The 4,679-nt window shown below is 47.2% G+C and overlaps 2 non-coding genes across 2 annotated transcripts; one reads left to right on the plus strand and one right to left on the minus strand.

Annotated features, from left to right (window-relative positions):
* Window positions 1-4,012: 4,012 nt before the first annotated feature.
* TRNAA-CGC (transfer RNA alanine (anticodon CGC)) lies at window positions 4,013-4,084 on the plus strand. Its single transcript has one exon. It is a non-coding gene; the product is annotated as a tRNA-Ala (tRNA).
* A 258-nt stretch (window positions 4,085-4,342) lies between these two features.
* Window positions 4,343-4,413, minus strand: TRNAG-GCC (transfer RNA glycine (anticodon GCC)). Its single transcript has one exon. It is a non-coding gene; the product is annotated as a tRNA-Gly (tRNA).
* Between the last annotated feature and the right edge of the window lie 266 nt (window positions 4,414-4,679).

The following is a 4,679-nucleotide window of genomic DNA, read 5'->3' on the forward strand; positions in this document are numbered from 1 at the left end:
GCAAACTGGGAAAAAAAAAAAAGAATTCATATGTATTATGTTTCTGCATGCTGGGGACAGAGTGAGAACTGCAAATGTGGAGTAAGGTTCAGAGAACAAGTCAATGCTTTAAGAAATAATAATAATAGTGTACCTTTGCAGGGTTGGGGCAAAATATTTTGCGGAGTATTTTAATCAGGCGTTCTCTGAACGAATTTAAAGTGTCCTGTTGAATGATCTGCCCTAATGAGACTGCCGTGTTGGTTTCCAAATCAGCTTCTACCTTGGCTTCACGGGTAGGTCTGTAAATTAAAGGCCTGTAAAGAAAGCAGGAGCATTCCACTGTCTGGACAGCTTTATAATCTGTGTAAACCTGTATAACTGTGCTAGACTCTGTCTTTCTGAGCTTTACAAAAAAACTCCTATTTGCCTCAAATCCTGAAATGTTAATTTTCATCTCTGATTAAGCTGAAGACCAGTCGAGGCTCCTTTTATTAAGTCATGCAGACTCCTACCTGCTTCCTGAGGGCTAAATGTGGCTGAGAAAACCATTGTAATATTGTATAATTAATTTGCCAGTCAAATAATTTCTGCAGGGCTATAATTTACTTATCCGTCTGCAACCCTAATGAATCTCCCAGTTCAGTACTTTAATCCTGTTTTCTGCCTTTTTATCTCCTTTTTTAACTCTAACTTTCATAATTCTTTAGTATGGGCTGATTTGCAACCTGTATTTTTGGAACGTTCTTATGACGTTCTCACCGGTAACAACAAAAACCAGCTAAACACTTAGACTTTGTAGTACGCCTTCCATGACTGGGAACTAATGAAAGACCTCCTTGCTTTATTGCTCTGTTTCACCCCATACAAGGGCCTTAATTCAATAAAAATCAAAGATGTAAAAATACAGGAGAAAAAGCGATTTGTATTTGGAGGACTCAAGGTTGTAACTTCATTCCAACTCAGTCTAACGTATGTGCAGAACTTCCCAAAGGTTGTTCTGAGCACCGTATTCCCTGATGAGTGGCAGTAGATAAAAACTATTTGGTAAATGTAACGTCAGCAATTTTTTTAGTTGTTTAACTTTGCAGATCACAACACTGTCCTCGTTTTTTTTCTAATACATTTATTATTTAAAATGGTTTGGTAAGTGGCATAAGTAAGTAGTTGACGTGTTGTTCATAATCTCTGAAATCTGTCACTTCACGGTTTTCCTGATCTCCGGCAGGAATGTTTTCTGAAGGAGGATAGGAACACTAAATAAAGAACAAATAAAGTAAGAGATCCGTGAGTATTCTGCACTGACTCATTGGATGCTTGCAAACGAATGGACGATACGATCATACGATAGAAGAAAAATAACCTTAGCTATTTATTTATAGACAGCTGCTGCCATTGCCACGGGCTGTAGCGCTTGGTCAGGACCTATAGCAGTACGCAGAGGGTTGCAGCGTCAGAAACGGGAGGAAGACGGCACACGCGGGGAGCAGAGAGGGCGCGCAGGCCAGGCAGGTTCGCGGTTGTGCACGGCAATGAATGTGTAGGGCTGAGCTGGATCAATGAGATGAATGCTCCCCATGTGTTTGTTTTATATTGCTGTGCTTTGCTTCTGTGTTCCGTTGAATGAGGGTGTTTATTTTAGGAAGGAATTTTGAGTGCAAACATTTAATCCTGGGAACAAGTGCGGTGATAGGAAACTGTATCAGAAAGAAATGCCGAAACGCCTGTCTGTCTGTCTGTCTCTTCAGAATTTCATTGTGATCATTCTTACGCAGCCCGTACATCGGGTAACCTTCAAACTGAACTCTTTTCAGGCAGGACAACAGGAATCCATCAGCTTGGAGGGAAATTACTGTGGAAAATACAGAGTGACTTTAAGCATGTATCTAACGAGAATCGATGAAAAATGCAAAAACTCGAGCAGATTCAATGAAAACCCTGTCCCCAGGGACAAGGAAGGCCTCCCTGAAACGCCGAAGGTTTGCGAGGTACCAGGAACGAGTTAATCCCACCAAGGAATGCGGAGGAGCTGCCAGATAACAGAATGACATTGTTTTTCCCTGATGTCAGCACAGAAACCCAAACACAAAGAGGTGAATGTAGTCCTCTGAGAGAGCTGTTGAGAAAGCTGAATGTCGAGCTTGTGCCGTGGCATCCAGCAGCATTAAAAACTGCTCGGCACAAGATGACAAAGCCTTTCCTGGAACCAGGGGCTGCCTCCAGACATCTGGGCAAGACCGGCGCTGTGGGCGATGGTCGAAGGATCATGAGATGTGCCTGGGGCAGCGCTGGGAGCTGTACCGCTGCTGCGGCAGCAACAGGGTTCCAGTTCTGCCTCCTGAAGTTTTAAGAACATGCAGTTCTGGTAGGCTTGGGCTTACCACCGAGTCGATTTATAGCCATCTATGGGTCACTTTGTTTTACTTGACAGCTCAGCGTAAGGCATCTTATTTTCTCCCGTAGCATCCGCATGTTGAGTCTTGCCTGAATAATTCAATTTATTCTGTATTTGGTAGGTGGTGGTCTAGAGGATATTTAGATCTAGCTGCAATAGAAGCGTTGTTTCACTTTAATATAGGCAGCACATAAGCTCCTGTATTGGTTCCACAGGGATAGTAATTAAATACTTGCTGATATGCTTTGGATCCGTAGCTGCTCTGCTCAGCAGGTTGAATGTGCGCTGCCTTGATCTACTGCCCGAACGGGAAGTTTCGCTATTGGACTGTCCATCACAGCTGAGAAATCCATAAAGGCATAGTAATATCTGTATTATTCATTTTCTGCTATTCTGAAGTCTACAGAAAGGTAAACAAAAGGAGAAAAACCCAAAGAGAAGGTTTTAAATTGCTTTGTGTTTTTATTGCAGTGGTTGGTATTAACCTGCTCTGCACCCTTGGCTCAGCCTTGTTAGGAGCCGCCGCTATTCTGTGCTCTGCGTTAACAGACACATCAAATCGTTTGTGTGTTGCGTTAATTATGAAAATCCAATTCGGCAACTCCTAGAAAGCTGCTTCTTAAAATCTGTCTTGAAGAAAGTCAAGCTGTTAAATGCTGCTTCCTGACAGGATAGAAAAACGTGGGTCGCTGAGGTTACGAATGTCAAAATGGGGTGCACTGGAGGGACCGCGCTCGGTGGCAAAGGGTCCTCCTCGTCTCAGGCTCTGTGAAACGGGCACGGCTGCTTGCAGCAGCTTCTTAAAACGGTATAAATTAAACGCACTGTAGTAGTACATGCGATAGTATAGGTGCGTATTGAGGGGAGAATAGCACATATCATGGAGATGGTGCTTAGATTCTGAAAATAAACCTGAATGGAGAGTGGGACCAGGTAGTTCCCACTAAAGCTAATGGAAGTTGCTGGTTTTGCTGGGAATATGCCACCGAAAGAACGCGCTTGGGTTCTTTTTCTTTTAGTATCAGGGCTCTACACCTGCCGAGTCCATATTTAGATAGGAAAAATATCCTAGAAGAGGTGCATTTTACATCATGATAAGTAAACTCTTACTTGACAGCTTAGAAGCTTAGACTTGTCAGGAAAATCTGAGATTAAAGAAGATGTAGTGAAGGTGCTTTAGGCAGGTCCTTAGGCTCTTCCCTCCTCGCTGTGTGTGCGCTCCGGGCTCGTCCGACACCGGCCGGGGCTTCCCAAACCGGGTTTGGGGTTCAGGCACCAAGGAGCTCGGAACTGTTCTAGGCGCCGAGATGCAGAGAGAGAGGGAAGGAGAAGCAGACGTTAGAAAGCAGGCTGTGGGGAGGGGAAGGGCTTATTCCTGGTGGTACTCCCCCCTCCACCGAAGACGGGCCTTGTGCTGCTCCCGGGTGTCAGCTCCGCTCGGGTGGAAGCGCGGCCGCTGTCGTTATTCCACGGTGCCGGGACCGGGTCAGCTGGGCGCTCCGTCCCGCGGGAGGGAGTTTATGTGGGGAGAGGGCGGCGGGGGGCGGCGGGGGGCACCGACACCCTCCCGCCCGGCCCGGCGGGGCCCCTCGGCCCGGCCCGCCCTCTGATAGCGCCCGGCGCGGAGCCCTGGCAGCCGGGGATGTAGCTCAGTGGTAGAGCGCGCGCTTCGCATGTGTGAGGTCCCGGGTTCAATCCCCGGCATCTCCAGCGGCTACTTTTTTCCTTTTTAATTTCTTTTTTTTTCTTTCTTTCTTTCTTCCCCTGCCTGCCCGGCCGCTGTTTTCCCGCGGGGACAGACCGCAGCCGGCAGCGAGCCGGGCCGCCGGTACGACGTGGGCCCCTCCCTCCCCACCGACACCCCCCCCCCCCCCCGGCACCGGTTCTTCCCGCTCGGGAAGCCGGCGGGGAAAATATAACGGGCGGTGTCAGCGCTCCGGCCTTCAAACGGGCAGGAAAAGGGGAAGCTGCATTGGCCGGGAATCGAACCCGGGCCTCCCGCGTGGCAGGCGAGAATTCTACCACTGAACCACCAATGCGCGCGCGCAGGGCCCTGCCGCCGGCCCCTGCCTCGACGAGCTCTTCCAAAACATTTTATTTTCCTTTAAATTTTTCTCCCCCCCCCCCTCCTTTTTTTAATTCCACGTTTACAGTCAGTAGTTTTGAGCCGTTATTTCCAGGGTTAAAAAAAAAAGGTTTTTAGAAAGTTAGCAATGTCTGTATACATTTTTCCCCTAAAGGATAAAAAAACCCTAGAAAATTGTATCCTATACCCACCATCCTTTACATTTAAAAGCTTTCAGAC

The sequence above is a fragment of the Gymnogyps californianus genome, chromosome 7 (genome assembly GCF_018139145.2).
Source record: "Gymnogyps californianus isolate 813 chromosome 7, ASM1813914v2, whole genome shotgun sequence".
In the NCBI taxonomy this organism is placed as follows: Eukaryota; Metazoa; Chordata; class Aves; order Accipitriformes; family Cathartidae; genus Gymnogyps; species Gymnogyps californianus.